This window comes from Leuresthes tenuis, unplaced genomic scaffold, assembly GCF_036924035.1.
Source record: "Leuresthes tenuis unplaced genomic scaffold, fLeuTen1.0.hap1 SCAF_3, whole genome shotgun sequence".
Lineage (NCBI taxonomy): Eukaryota > Metazoa > Chordata > Actinopteri > Atheriniformes > Atherinopsidae > Leuresthes > Leuresthes tenuis.
The window spans coordinates 24333098-24349367 of NW_027325357.1; the positions used below are offsets into that span (position 1 = coordinate 24333098).

At 38.9% G+C, this 16270-nt stretch overlaps 1 protein-coding gene across 4 annotated transcripts in view; it reads left to right on the top strand.

Moving 5' to 3' along the window:
• LOC140303780 (chemokine-like protein TAFA-1) overlaps positions 1-16270 on the top strand; it is a 106660-nt gene that overhangs the window by 69027 nt on the left and 21363 nt on the right. The window lies entirely within an intron of this gene.

Below are 16270 nucleotides of genomic sequence, written 5' to 3' on the forward strand. Positions count from 1 at the left end.
TTGATGTAGTTTTGATATAGACAATACTTATAATTTTATAATCAATACTGAATAATCTTATCTAATTTTCAGTATCTAATGTGTTTTCAGTCTCCTTATTTGAATATGTCAGTAGCATGGTTGTAACATCTGTTTCACTGGGTTCAATATGCAAGTGTGTTGAAGTTTACACTTCATACCATATTTAATGGAAATGCCACGTACTGTGCATGGCACTTCAAACCACTTACTGTCATGATTTCAGTTTCTCAACATATTTGATTCAAGATTTCTTTACTGTCACAATATACTTCATGCAGTCCTTAATGACAAATTTGTTTATATAGATGGTGCGATCCAAGCTAATATTGTAATCAGTTAGCAAGCTGTCATATTTTTAAGTGAGTAATTACACTGTACACAATGATGTGTTTCAGGCTCTGTATCAGGAGTGTTTTTACAAAAAATAAAAAATAAAATCTGTTTACAGGCAAATCCATGCTTATTCTCATGTTGTCCAAGTAGTTTTAAGAGATTAATCTTATGACGCGAGATCAGACTTTTGTATTTTGAGACATGGAGCGAGCACTGGAGAGACTTTGCATCCTTTGGGACTCACAGGACCTCATTCTGCTATTTTACTGGCCTGGATCCACAATCTTCTTATGCTCTTGACAAAGGTCTGTATTCCCCATGAAATTTTTAACAATTTCCATCCATCTTTTTGAGGCAACTGGAAAGTCTGCTGCCTTGTAATTTCTGTCTTGGAGCTTGACTCTGCAAAGCAAACTTTCTGCCCAGCAGTTGCACACACACCCCTGTGCTGACACTGCACAGAAACCCATCTATACAATTGGACATATTATTCAATCCCAGGAGTTGTCTCCTGCTGTTCATTAGAGGGAATGAAGATGAAGGCACTTGTGCTTTGTTCTTAAGGCCTGGAGGCTCCTTCAGTTTTTTGTTTGTTTTACTGCTTGGCATACATGCTTAGTTAAGATGGATAATATAGTAAACACATCTGCTAAACAGATTGTTAATATCTTCATTTGGACTATGTTAGCATGGAAACTTAAATTGTTAGAATTAATTTTATATTTGAACGTGCATAGCAATTGTCTACAAGTTAGACAGAAATGAAAACACTGAATGTTAGTTAATGTTAAGTTAATAATGTTAAGTTTTATAACGTTAATAATGTTAAGGTTAAGTTAATAAAATGTTGTTTCATTAGCATGGAATGTTCTGTCAAAAAACATTATGATACATCAGTTTGTTTCCTCCTATAGATTCCTTATGCTACGTTTAATAGATATTGTTAGAGTACCAAGGTTGGAAACCAGGTCTGAAAATACAAAACGGTGCTTTTCACCCTGTTATTTCCTCTTATCGGAGCCCTCCACCTGATGCCAGCAGAGCTGTGTCGGCCAAAGGAGGCGTGTAAAGCTGTGCTTGTGACGGCGGCAAGAGGCCACACTATTCTCTTAGGGCCACATGCCAAACTGGGAGGTGATTAATTAAGGTCCAAAGAGAGAAGGCGGGTCTGGAGACATTTATTTTTTTAAAGGAGTTGGCATCTGCCTCAGCTGCAGAAACACTGCGCTAGAAAGATAGGAGGCATTTTATACATATTTAAACAAGTTGCTCTTTGGTCCAGCTGATCATCTGAGGAAGGCTACATATTTGTAAAATGTACAGCAGTTTTTTGTTACAAAATGTCGTCAGTTGAAAAAAAAATTGATTAATAATTGAGATATCAGAATGAGTCCATGGTGATGAGCAGAAGATTGTCATAGCACAGTAACTAGTGGGGATTTACTCTCTTCATGTTGTGATCAACCATCTGTTGCTGAGCTCTGAGAGCTGTAGTCTAATTTGATTTGTGTGCAAGAAACATCTGGCAAATATTGTTATTGCATTTTCTTCCGTTTAGAGTGCATAGGTGTTGACAGATCAGAGCAATAATGTAAAAATTAATGTACAAATTACCCTATGATGAAATTGATCTAAGACAAACATCTTTGTGACAGTGTCAAGCCAAAGACAACCAGCACAAAACCATTAGTTGTCATGAAAAAATGTTTACTTTGTTGTGCTGAATAGAAAAAAAAATAGAATAGTCTTTTTCAAAGTTTAATTGTGATATTTTATATGCTCAGCTATACATTAGCAGTATCTGTACCCTGCCAGTGAGGGTAAACCTCATGGACCTCTGGTCAGTGATGGAAAAAAAAAACTTATAGTTCAGTTTGGTCACATGCTGTACCTTACTCTGACATCCTTCTGTTGGAGATGACTTTAATGAGAGACGCAAGGCAGTGAGAAAAATAGAATGGAGACATTCAGAGAAAAATATTAAAGTGAAAGATAGTGCCGTATTTTGTGTGTGTGCGTGTGTTTCAGAGACATAGAAAAAAGCTGATGAGTCTCTAACAAGCGGCTTCATCAGAATGAGGAATGAGCTGCCAAGCAGGATCTTTCTTTTGACCCACCTTGAAGAACGATGGATGGATGGACAGACAGATGGTTGGATGGATAAATGGAGAAAGACAGAAAAGAGAGAAATAGGGAGAACATCAACTGAAGTGCAGAGCAGAGGCTCCTTTCTTCATTGCCCGTCAAGGTGGCGCCTGTCTGGCTGAAGACCATCACTTATCTCCTTGCTCTGATTCCACAGTCACGATTTGGAGCACCACCAGTACACAGGCAATGACCAAAGAAATGAAGCAACAGACATGATGGATAAAGAGGATGCACACTGCTGCTTTTGGCACCATACCAGCTTTATCTGTTCCAATAAATCGTCCAGTCTAGTGATGAAAAGGAGATACCAGTGTGGAAAAGTAGTTGAGGTGGACTTTTATGTGCCTGAAAATTCTGTTTAACCTTCTATGGATTAAATATTCACTAAATGTCAACGGAATTCAGTTTTTCCAATATATTTACTTTTCTTTGAAGAGAGATTTTCTCTGGTTGCTTTCTTGCTTTTCCCCCTCTCCCGCTTCTTCATCCTTCTCTTCTTTTTCTCCACTCTCTCCCTGTCATAAAGCTCAGTACATGCATTGCACTGGCATTAGTATGCACACTGAGTTCAAATTTGCTGTGCAGCCACATGATTTCACAGTCCACCCTGGTGGCACAGATCAAATTTACAGGTATCCAGAGGCAAGACTGATGAGGAGATTCAGGCTCTCATTCCATCTCTACTTAGGTTTGTCACAGTTGCAATATGATATAATGCCTAATGTATATGCACTGTATGTGAGCATTTTGTGTTGATGTTAACACAGCTTCAAAAAGATTAATGATTAATGCAAAATAAACGCACAATGCAACAGAAAAGTGCGTTGAAAACTACTTTAAACATCTTATTCAAGACAACATCTCAGACAGAATACACGTGGGCACAAGTTCAAAACAAAGTCATGATTCTAATCTTTGTAATTAATGAGTACACGGGCCTGAGTCATTCATTACTGCTGCTATTTAATCTCGTAGATGGGGCTAGTTTCTTTGACTGAATCAAAGAATATTTCAATTCATGATTGATTCCTCTCTGCAGAGGGTTGCTTGAGAAGATGAAGTAATCACTTTCACACAAAAAAAAGACAGTTGAAGCTTTTTTTTCTGTTGCAAAGGTTCATCATTCAGCAGGTCAATTTATTGTCCTTCCAGTGTTGTGGGATTTGATAAGAAGTAGCAGGAGGCAACAACAGTAGATTGCAATGTTATTTCTCAGAGCTACAGCATGTGATGCATATAAAAAACAATCAGAATGTGAAAGAATGCAATGTTTGTTTTTGTCTTTGATGGAAATGGTGATGGCACATGGTTGGAAATAAATTCATCAATCATTTTTGTAACAAATTCATTTCATTCGCTCATTTCACTCATTATTCTGGTACATGGTTCATGTTTCTCTTTTGTGTCCCCAAGAGCAGAAATGAGCGATAAAGGCTCTTCTTACACTTGTGTTACCACATCAAGATGTTATCTCCAGCTTAAAAGCTTATCAGGCAGACAGTAATGATATTGAGTGACTGAATTGTGTGTTTTGATGGATATCGCTGTGAGTAATCTGATACCAAATTGTGTTCCAGTTCTCATATTGTTCTGATTTTAGAGTCTGCAAATAACTCCACTCCCCGTCTCCTCTAATTCTTAACCCTCACCCCAACCCCCTCCAATCTCTCGCCTGGCTTATAGTCATTTGTCATAGCTATGATGCTTTCCCACAGGTGGTTTGAAAACCCATTTTAGTGATCCGTGACAGAAAAATAGATTATCATTGTCCGATGTCTATTTGGCCAGCAGTTAATCTGGAGTATGTTGTGCACTGTACTGTTTTTTCCCAATAAGCTCCATTCTGCTGCATGAGAGGACTAAAAAAAACTGTCTCCAAACTATCTACTAAGCTTTTATGAGGAGGATAATTAGCTTCTACAGTAACGGAACACCACCAAGGATAGTGAGTGTTAAGAACAAGGACTCTTTTCATCAGATCATTTTCACACAATCTGTGACTGCAATCACTACTGTGGGGAACGCTTAGAAAGTGCTCTCTCAAAGGGATGGCATTGATACAAACCGTATGGAAAAACATCTGAAGGCTGACAAATTTTCATAAGCTCACAGTTTCAGTCAACACATCACTAAACCTCCAAAGTAAATATTGTATATGAAAAAGAAACAATAACAGCCTCAGACTTCGATTTAAAAAATGCTCCGTACTCCTTCTTTTTCACAGTCCACAACGCTCTCTTGTCCTTACTGCCACAAAGAGCAAGGTCAGCTGCTAAATGCCAAATCTGACATAGTCACTCTACATTGTCAAGCAGGAGGTTTCTGGTTAGCACATTGATTTTCCCCCATTTTTGCTCTTATTTACATTAACAATCACATGGAAGTTGGTCTTTGAGAAAGAAATCAATGCTCTGACATACAATTATCATCTCATGAATGCATGATTTGAAAGCCAATATCCATTTTGATAAGGTGCATAGTGAAAAACACTTTGTTATGTACATGTCAGGCATTGAAACTGGACCTAAACAGGTAATATTGTGTTGAATCATGGAATGTGTGAAAGAGTAAGCATATGACAAGAGACTTACATGTATTGTATTATGTTCAGTGAGAGACAGAAAAAAAATGAGTGAAGCCAGACTTATTGCTTTAGTGGACGTCAGACACTGTTTGCATTTACTGATCATATTTACAGAACTGCCTGGAGTTGGTGCATTCAAAAGACAATTTTGGTTTTTTTTTGGAAACAATGAAATAGATAGAATAAGAGAGCTTCCAAATGAGAGCTGACTGGCATTTATTGCATTCATTGCAAAGTAAGACAGTGGAGTACAGTTCTGTAAAATCATGCAAAGCCCTGACTGTTCTGCTTTACAGAAAGTGGGCAGATTATTTGCAAAGCAGAGTGCAGAGTTCTCTACATACACTAGTCTGGGAATTTTGGTGTGCATGTGTAATTTGACATTAAGTGCCTGCTGATGCATTATGCAGATTAGATAATGCATTGTGCGTAATTCAAGCAGACCTTTCCTGCCATCCAATGCCATTCAAGACCCCGCACAAAGAATTGCCGCCATGTTCTGTACATCAAATGTCCTTCACCGTTGTCGCTGTGTGTGTTAAGATCTTTGACCATACAGTAACTATGCACATCCTGTGTTGCATTAAATCGCTCCAAATCACAATTTCTTACTATTCTTTTTCATTTATTTATTTTTTATCTTTTTCCCTATTTGAGAAGTAGTGAACTTAAACTCATGGTCTGTATTCAGGCCTATTTCTAGGACTCACAGCTTCCCAGCTTCCAATTGTTTTTTTTTTTTAGGTAATGCCTCTTTTTGAAGGCTGCTCTATAGTACTGTTCAAAAAGGTGGCTTTGTGATTTTGAATGGGCAATTTAGTTGCTCATCTCACCATCCGCCTTTCATTTAGAGTGAGCAGTGACCTATGTCATATGGACGCCAAATGGAGGTCAGGCACTGCTAACTGTGCTGCAGGGTGCAGTAAAAGACCTACATCTGCAGGCTTGAACTTAGTGGTTCTGTTTGCTTGCAGTGACAGTAGATTGGACACACACAACACACAGCAGGAGTAAAGTGACAAACTGGAGTTGATAAATAGGAGTTTAATGACTTAATCTGATGCATCTCTTTATAGTAGTGAGATGGTCTACAGTAAATTCTGTCCTGTCTCTTGCATTAGCACCACACTATTTCTGGCTTCACTTACCCACCATAAAGATGCCATAAGATGAGGGTGTAAGTGAAGAGGCACAATCCATCTATGGCTTTACAAGAGTCTTTTTTTAAATACTACATTAAAAATGCAATGAAGCCCCCTACATACATAATAAAACATAGTATTCAGCAAAGTAATACCACAAAAGTAGGTTATATCCTGCATATATTTACCATAATTTTACCCACCTTTTTATGTCAATATATAAGGTAACCTCTAAGAACTTTGACTGCATTCTCTCCAAAGCTGTGTTTTATATAGTAATTTATTTATTTTCTCTTTTTCAGTCATCATTATTCATTGCTCTTCTGAACAACCATGAGGATGATAAAAGCTTGAATTGACATTTGAGATCTAATTGTTGTCAACTGTCCCTCTTGTACGCCTCCCTCCACTGGGCTTAAGCTTGGCAGTGGGTCTTCTTGCGGCGGTCCATGACACGGAGAGTTATATATGCCAGGGTATTACAGAGCCCTTCTTAATCCGGTTTGTCACGCTGCTCCCTCCGGAGTGGGGTAATTTCATGGTGCTGAACTGGTATTGATAGAACCTTGGTAAATGAGGCACGCAGCAATCGTTAACTTTAATAACCATAAAGATGTGAGCATTGGAGTCATATAGGCCCATGAGAGTACACCCATACAGGTGATTAAGAATCGACCAGAGCCATGGCCAACATGAACCTCGCATCTCTCATTTGCTCTAATGGAATTACCTGTTAAAGATGTCAAGACTATTACCACCAATGCTGCAATTGCTGCACTATGCTAATCCTATTCAGTAAACTGAAGCTTATTGCCAAGTCTCCATGTATACCGAATGCCTGTTAAAAACAAAAGCCACAAATTTCTTCTTTCTTTATCTTATTTTTTCTGACTCTCTGCTAGTTTATCACACTCCAATCATTGCAGGTTACTCTAAGTTATAGAATTCAGTATTCTGAGAGGGTACTGCTTGATTCAGAAGTACCAATAGAGGGGACAAAAACAGCATTCGTTCCTCTGACTCCTGTATCTCTGGGTCAGTGGTTCCTGTCAATCAGCTTGAACTCTGGACTGTCTTTTTCTCCTGTCCTTCCTCTCCCTGAGGTTTGTGGTAGCTCCAGGCACTACTATGGCTACTATGTCCACTTGTTTGTCTACTCACATTACTGTGGGTGATACTGCCTCTGGAGGAAACTGAAATCCAGGCCGCAGATATGTAAGTGAGAAACCAGGTTTAAGCCCTCACACTGACAGAGGTCAGAGAAGCCATACAGACCACTGCAACGGTGTGCTGATGGGCACTTGATAAATGGTGAATCCACTCCAGCTTTGACTTTTCTGGTGTCTTTGGCAGTTCTCAGTGCCATGAAAGGTCCCAAAGCCTCCAACTACTTTAAATGTATTAACTGATGAGTAGTGCAAACTAGTAGGCTTCCTTCTCGAGGCTACCTTTTATTATTCATTGGCAAGAGTGTCTAGTTTGTGTATTAGAAAAGGGCTTTGTCGTGAGAGGAAAACCTTGGTACATAACCATGCAGTAGAAAATAGGTGAAAAGGGGCTGAGGCAAGAGTATGAAAACATTAGGGCACATTGAGTATGGTTTGCTAGATTATAACTTATTCATTTAAATAAAAGTTGCTCAGCTGACGTATAAACCAAAAAAAGTTTTCTAAACTTACTCCATACGAGTCTGGAATTTTCTGCATGCTTTGGCAATACTGGGCCTCTTAAGTATGCTTCTAACAGTTCTTGTCCACACAGAGCAGCTAATTGTCCTAATGATTGTGTTGACTAGTGTGCAAAATATCAATCTGGAAAGCAATGTTAAAGTAATCAAGTTCAGCAACGCTGCAGAGTCCAGCACTGTTTGTGAAGCTTTTGTCAGGTGGTTAATGCATGATTTCTTTTTTTCCTCAGTTGACTCATTTTTGTCATTCGACCATTGTTACCTGTTTAGAGTCAGAGGTGACAAACAAATTATAAATCTCACTGAGAGCTTGAGGATAATTTGTATCTCCCCAGAGTAAAGGTCACAACACTTCCCTGTCACTCAAAGTGATCGTGCTTTTAATTTTTCATTATTAATGCATCATTATTTATAATGCATTAGGACTAAATACAGTTTGAACTGGAGGGTTATGTAGCATGGGTCTAATAAATGGATAAATTAGTCAAAGAGACCAAAGACATTTTGTGCTCTTGTCAGAAGAGACTTTGCAACTAAGATGAAAAGGAATGGGTTTTTTGCACGAACTCAGACTCAGTGGACGGCACGATCAAGATTAGAACAGATCCATCAGGAGTCTGCTGTGGTGAGCAGTTCTGAGTCCTCTGGTGGAAGGTGGAGTCTGGACCGTCAAGAGGGTACGAGGAGGTAAACGTAATTTTTTAATGAAAGAATATGTAATAGAAATACAGAATGCATGCTGTGATTCGATGAATGAGAGTGGGAAGCGAGAAGATGGAGGAGACTCTGGACTAAAGTTGAAGAGTGAAACAATCAAGATCGGTTTCAATATTCATGAAAAAAAATAAGTTACCATTCTTTTTACTGTAATGTTGGGCATTTTGTGGAATGCGTCACATGTCCATTTGAAAAGCCTCATCGCTAAATCCCAGAGGTTGGTGCTTGATTTTGACCCATTGCTAATCTAACACATAAACAAAAATCTTCATTTCGCAGATTTTCAGTATATCTATTCTTTTTTTTTAATTATTCTCGCAGCTTGACATAACTTTTCGATACCCACGGGTTGTGATTCAGACTCTATTAGCATCACATAAGTAATATATACAAGAAGTGATACATGTAAATAACATTAAGACCTAATTTAGCTTCTGTTAGAGACTTCTTTATGTCTTATTTTCAGTTTAGTCGGTACAGCTAGAAAAGCGGAGGAATTTGAGGAGCAAATGAGGGTTGTGTAATTTCTGATGAAATATGTAAACTTTATCAGCTGCCAAAAGAAAGAACATAAAAAGTCGTTCCGTGGCACTGCCTCTGAGGCTTACATTTTGAATCCACTTGACAGTACTTTGTAGAATGTTTAAACATTATCCCAAGTTATCAGGGAGTGAGTGTTCACAAAGTTCCAATACAATGTTTAAATAATGAAAAGAAAAAAATGGTGAACATCATGAAAGATATATGCAGCGGGACAGCTGGCCCAGAGCCACTTTGAAGCCTTTGCCTCTTGAAACAAATCATTCATATCCTCCTTTTTCTCTGTCCTCAAATCCTAAAACCATGAGACTAATCGAGACAAACAGAACCAAGCTTTATACATCCTGAACAACTCTTATTAAATAGAAACTTCTCATTTGAAATAATAAAAAGGGTAATTTTCCATAATGCATGATTTCACAGCATGAAAAGATGACTAAAACAACCTTACTCAATAAACAATCAGTTGCATGATAAAACTTTGTGCTGGTTTGAACTGACTTCTCTGGCTCACAGGGAAAAGTAAATTGTTCACTCATAAGAAATGTGAGAGTCTCAATTCATCTTCCAAAATGATATCATTCTGAACAGTAATTTGAACTGCAGCTGTTAGTGCTTTGTGAGTAAGAACTGGGCGTCACATTTACATTTCTTAACTCTACATGTCTACATTTATATACTTCCAGTTGGAGCTATAATTGCTGCTGCTACCTAAGATGTAAATTTACAATTAGAAGTTGTAAGACAGCAGATTGCTGCAAGTTACAAATAAGTACTTTAGAACAACAACAAGCCCTCAGATGAGATGGGAGTGTGAGGAAAGTTGGACTGATTGTTTATGCAGTACCTGCCTGCCACTCAGCAAAACGGGCACACCAGCATGCACACGAAAACAGCAAGAGTGCACTGATTAACTTGTTATGGAAAGTCCTTGAGAGGCATATGTTTCCCTGTCTACTGTGTCCCTTCCCTCACCCATATGTCATTACTTAATAACAGTAGCAGAGAAAAAGGCACACAGAAATATATGGAGATAAACAGAGTGAGAGAACGGGGAGGGGACAGAAATGCTAACTGATGGTGAGCTAGTGAATACTGCTGCTTTTGGTCACTCTGTATAGATTACAGCTGTCGCCATTGACTCTGAGCCAAGATGTAATAGAAAGAATTTTTTCAAGGTATGGTGACACTGTCACAGGTACCCACATTTTTACACATCAAAAACTTCCAGTGCGGTGAGATCAAAAAGCAATCACTTGCCAGCATTTTTTTTGTCATCTGGGGGATGAAACGAAACTGTCACTTTGATTCCTGCAAGCTTGAAGTCTATAAGTACTGCACAATAATCTGTCATGCTGATGTGACCTTGAGTGCAGGCACAGCAATAATGTAGTGATGGACTGTGTGTTTTAGACCTTGATGGGGATATATCTGAAGTACCTGCAGGGTTTCAAAACACCTAAAATAGTCCACATTTACTGATAATGAAATCACAACCTACTCCCTATGCAAGTTTCTGCAGAAACGCTTTTGACAGATACAACATATACTTCACCACTATCCCAAAACCCTTCAGTTATTGTCATTTTTCCATCAGCCACATAATCACCCACTCTCATGTTGGATTCTTAGAAAAAATCAAATTCATTTCCTTCCAGCAGTTAGCGTTTTTCTGTCACTATAAGAGCTTTTTTCAAATGACTGCGACAACAGTCATTTTAGACTGCTTGACAGATGCTACAGTCCGCAGTCTATTTCTGCTGGATGTACACTGGGAGATACTTTACACTTTTATTTACTCCTTTTGAATTTACTCCCTTCAGTGTAGTCAAACAAACACAAACTTTAGCAACACCTGCAGGTGAAAATGTAGTAATCGAAAGATATATTTAAAAAAAAAAAAAACGCCCTTAAAGACATTTGCTATCCCTGCGCAATTTAGACTACACACGTCCCAGGCCCCTCGAAAATACGGACTATATAACTTTAATGGCTTCATCAATCTGTTACCTCACTTAATTTTAAGGTTCCTAATGGCTTTATTCACTCATACCCAGAACCATGATTCAAAGAGAGCCATGTTTATTGTTTGTGTATGATTGGTCAGTACATCAACTGAGTTTTAATGCCCAAGTCAGAGTCAGAGCTTTCTTGTAACTTGTCATATTGCTTACCGCATGTCAGACTATTTCTTTTTATCCCATGAAGTGTGCTTTGTGTGAAACAAACTTTGGATGGTGGCCACTGACAATATCACTTTTCTACTTTTTTATGCTTGTAAAACAGGTGACGTTTACTGGTGATGAATATTTTCAGTTTCTTAATTTCAAGGGTCTTGTCACATCTACAGTAATGAGTGTGGTAGTTGTCGAGTTTGGAAAAACATTTTTCACTCCATCTGCTTTTGCTGCTGTCTGCTATAATTGTGTCAGACATAGAGGACAGACTGCAGCTTGACCCAAGAATGTAAAAAAAATTGTCCTTTTTTCTAAATTTGATATACTTTGGCTAGAATACTGTTAAAAGTTATCAGGAAACTGTAGGAAAAACCTAGGAATATGAAAAATTGGACTGTAACTTCTTGATTTAATGATATGATCTGATAGATTCCTCTAATAGTGGACCTTTTAAGCAATCAATGCCTCAAATTTTGTGCCAACCCATTTGTTGATGTGACTGCATGCTGTTCTGACCTGTGCTGTGTTGAATGTAATATATAAATGTTACTAGGTCCATTCTCATAAGATTTCCATTGTAACTTTTTATTGTAGAGTGTTAGAGGGCTCTTTCAGCCATGATGGACAGCTTCTTTTGTGTGCGTGTCTGAAAGGGGATATAATGTGGATTGTCAAACCCACAGAGAACCATAAAAGACTATGTCATGTGTCAACAAGTTTATTTGTATATGTGTAAAAGGCTACTTACATCGTTTGAGCCACTTTGCATTGTTTCGGAATGCCTCTAACTATTCATCAGACTTAAACTTTATGTTCTTTGTTATGAAGTAAGGCATGTTTACTCAAGCTCCCATTACTTGTTCCTCTATCTGTCTCCACATTTTACAACCCCCCTCATTAACAGCTCGTAATTGGCCATTGGGCTAAGCTGAAAACAATGAAGCATTGATTTCTTTAAACATAATCACTGCATCCAGTCATTTAATGACTGCTGTCACTGTTGGCTTCTGAGAGAAAAATGACCAGTCGATGGTCCCATCGATGCCCTTCACCTCTCCTCACCAAAGGCTAGAGTGCACAGCCACCCACTCCATCTCAGTGGGTTAGTTTAACCCTTTTAGCTGCTTGACAGGCTCCAAGCACTACATCCATCACAGCTGCAGTCAAGTCTCAGGCTGGTGTTGTCCTATATTGCACCAGAATGCACACACAATTACTACTGTGCACTTGAGCAGAAAATATTAAAAATCACATGATGTCATATGCTTAAATACACACTGCTTCAAATTAAATTGCACATAATTGGGAGTAATTTACCCCTTCCTAAGCTCCTAACTACCTAAATAGGATTATGTTTACTCCAAGTAGCCATTTATCATGTAAGGGGCTCTAGTGACTGATCCAGTAAAGTAATCATGAAGATAGTTTAACTCCTTACTCCTACACAAAGCAGATGGTTTGCAACTTATGTCCACCTGGCTGGATCTCTCCTCATAAGTGGTACAAACACTGACATGTGTTTGCATGTGTACAAGGGATATTTCTGAAGTACATTCATATTTGGTCAGAAATTTAAGACACGCCACATCTTTATCTTTACTTTTGTTTATCATAACATCCGTATTTACAGTTTTATCTTAGTAGCAGTGTTGAATGAGTCTTATAGCCTACAATTACTTTGTGGTGCAAAATCAACTGGCAATCACATCACATGAGCTAATATGGGTTTTATTTGGAATCAATTTATTTCACCAGACTCTTGTCTGTTTTTAAATGACCTCAAATGACAAGTAAACTCAATATTTTGTTTGAGTAAATCTTGACCTTATAATGAAAAAAAATGTGATTAGAATAAATTCTTCCCTGGCTGGATTGTAAGCACCAAACTGAATGACACAAAGTGAAAATCCCCTAATGATGTCTTTCCTCATTGGCCAGTCTAAGCTAATTTTACAATAACATAGCTGACTATAAAGTTTTCAAATATCTCAGATATCATCCAAAAAAATTAACACTGGGACAATGCATCAGTTCAAGTAAAAAACACAAGTTTCCCTCATCATTGCTTGAATGTCTACAGCCAGCTAAAGCCAGATGTCAAATGCTGCGGAAATCTTGCAGGTTTGTCAGTTATTTTTAGCATTGTCCTTCGGTCTTGATAGTGTGTGTTAACATTTTTAAAATCTTTTCACTGTGGGTAACTACAACCTCTGAGCTGATGTTATTGTAGAACATTAAGTGACAGTTCATGATTATCTTATTAAGCCTTTAATGCACCTTCACTTTGTTGTCGGTATGAATAATATCAACATTAAGATAAACAAAAGTATAACTATATGATTGTCAAATTGTCAAACAAATCAGGAAGAAGAAATCACTCTGCTCTCTTTCAATCAGTGACTTTACTGGTTCAAAAATGCCAGCCAGGCATACATCAAACGCTGTCCTGGTCATATGCAACAGACTAGGAACTAGGCTCAGTACTGCTCTGTGTAAAACAACAACATGCCAACCCCAGGTACACGATAGTATGGAGTACTGTAATCTTTCCAGAAACTATGGTTCCTTGTTGTAATAATGGATTATACTGAAGCCTGCCACATAGTCGAGCTGTTAAATTTAATCTGTTGTTTGTACCTGCTATTGTTAGGGTGAGGACAGAGTAACACTGTTACAGCTTTGTAGGAACCCAGTCTTTATTTTCACTTCTGAACAACATTTAGATAACAGTTACATTTGTATGAAGGACATCTGCACCAGTCCCCCCCAATCCAAACAATCCTACAGGTAATTTGTTCATTCTGTTGGATACATCCCATCAGAAAATCCTTTTAAATTAACACTCCCACAGATGGAAGGAGACACAATACATAGTAGCACCGACTGGGGACTCAAATTCCCATTCTAAGTGATTTCTGCCCTTAACAGAGGATTTTTAGGCTACTTATGTGACTGCAAATTCAGTTATGTTGCTTTGCTAAGCTGTGCAGATCATGTAGCTGCCCTTGATTCTGTTCTGTCGTATGATGAAAAAGGATGATGTAGGTGTTTGATACATTTTGGACTATTATCTTCAAATCTAGCGTGCATGGTTGTATGTCTCATTTGTCTCTGTGTGGTCCTGTGATGGACTGGCAACCTGTCCAGGGCGTACCCCACCTCTCGCCTGATGACTGCTGGGATAGGCTCCAGCTCCCTCGTGACCCGACCGACGGATTAAGCGGGTATAGAAAATCGATGGACGGATCTTCAAATCTGAAGTCATATCAATATCAAAGAAGAAATGTAAATATGGCAGAATTGATGTCATCCCTGATCAGATATGTGTTGGTTAAAGCTCTGCAGGGCCAACTTTCAGATCAGACACTGGATGTTTTTAAATGGGATTCAGTCCAGTTCAAAAATTTGAAACAACATAAAGTCTTCACATATTTAGAGATGTTTCAACCTGAAAGTAAGTCTGCAGGTCAGGAAGCTGACAGTAAAATATTAAACACATTGTGTGAGTTAAGGTTTTAGCACACTCAAGGGATTTTTCATCCCATTTTTATAGTTCTGCCCCCCCCCCAGAAATATCTAACAGCAATGTTGAGAGAGTGACATTAATACTGCAAGACAGCTGAGTCGAGCAGGACTGCAAATGTTTGCCTTTTAATCCAGAACTCCTCTGACTTTGGTCTCGCCAAGACAGATATTGATGAGAATGGAAAAAGAAAACTGTTGCCTAACCTGTCTAGACTAACGGGTGCTCAGTTTAGTAGTTCTTCACCCAAGCCATTTCAAACATTTGCACAACTACCCAGCCGGAGAGAAACACACAAGTTCTTGTTATGCTGGAAAAAGCAAATGTATCTTCTCTCCGTCATCTTCTCAAGTTCTCTTGATAACTTTGTATACCCAAATAAAATAATGCACAAACCGGGCAAAGTGTGGCATTCGGTTGTGTCTATCTGCTCTCCAGCCTGTATATTGGAGAGTTCAAGTTAAACTCTCATTTTGTTTCCTCTCTCCCGTCCTGGGATGAGCTCCAGTTTAATTGTTGGATGCTTGTGTCTGTTGCTGTGGCTGTCATAGGAAGATAAAGAGTTTTTCCCGGGGCCTAAGGATGGGGGAGAGCGGTGATGGAGGGCCTTTCTCCTGTAGCTCCGCTGGCTGCATTAGCCCCACGCTTTATAATTGTGTGAAGGGGGCACTTCCAGTGGCTCCCTCATTACTCATGGCATGGCCAGTCCTGGCAGCCAGACACACCTTGTCCTCTAGTTCTCTCCCGTTGGCCATCTCACTCATTTCAGGGTGTCCCTCAGCTCTATCAACCCACCGCCCTCCCCTGGGCTATCCTCTCTATTGTTATTTTGACCCACTACCGCCATTGGCACACACCTTCTCTCTTGGCTGAATTTTTTTGACATTCTCCTTTGTCAAACTGGGGCATATTGTATTGCATGGTCTCTGATGCCAGTTATACTTTCAAATTAATGCTTCACTGTGGTGTAGTCTCTGATTGTGTTTGCACAATCATAAGACTCAAATGTGTCAGCTATATCAAAGTCATTATGACTGGGTTGTCTTCACTGCTGAGACAAACGACTCATTCTTTTTTTGGTCACACTAATACACATGAAAGACAAAAATGCAGAGACGGACACATTGATACATAGTGAGTGTGTGATGTTCATCCTGATAGTCATCGTGAGCTGATTGGTATGGAGTGGGGACAGCCTGCCCTGAGTGAGAGGCAATTTGATGACATAATTGAGACTCCTTGAGGGCCAATTTGTTACACATATTTACACTGTAAGTGCCCAATGATTGTACTGCTTCTTGCCTCACATGATGTTATGAGCAGTAGTTGAGTTTCGCTATGGCCACGGTTCCTTTCCATTGTGGCCGCTCGCTGAAAGTTTTCCTTTTAAAATGATAC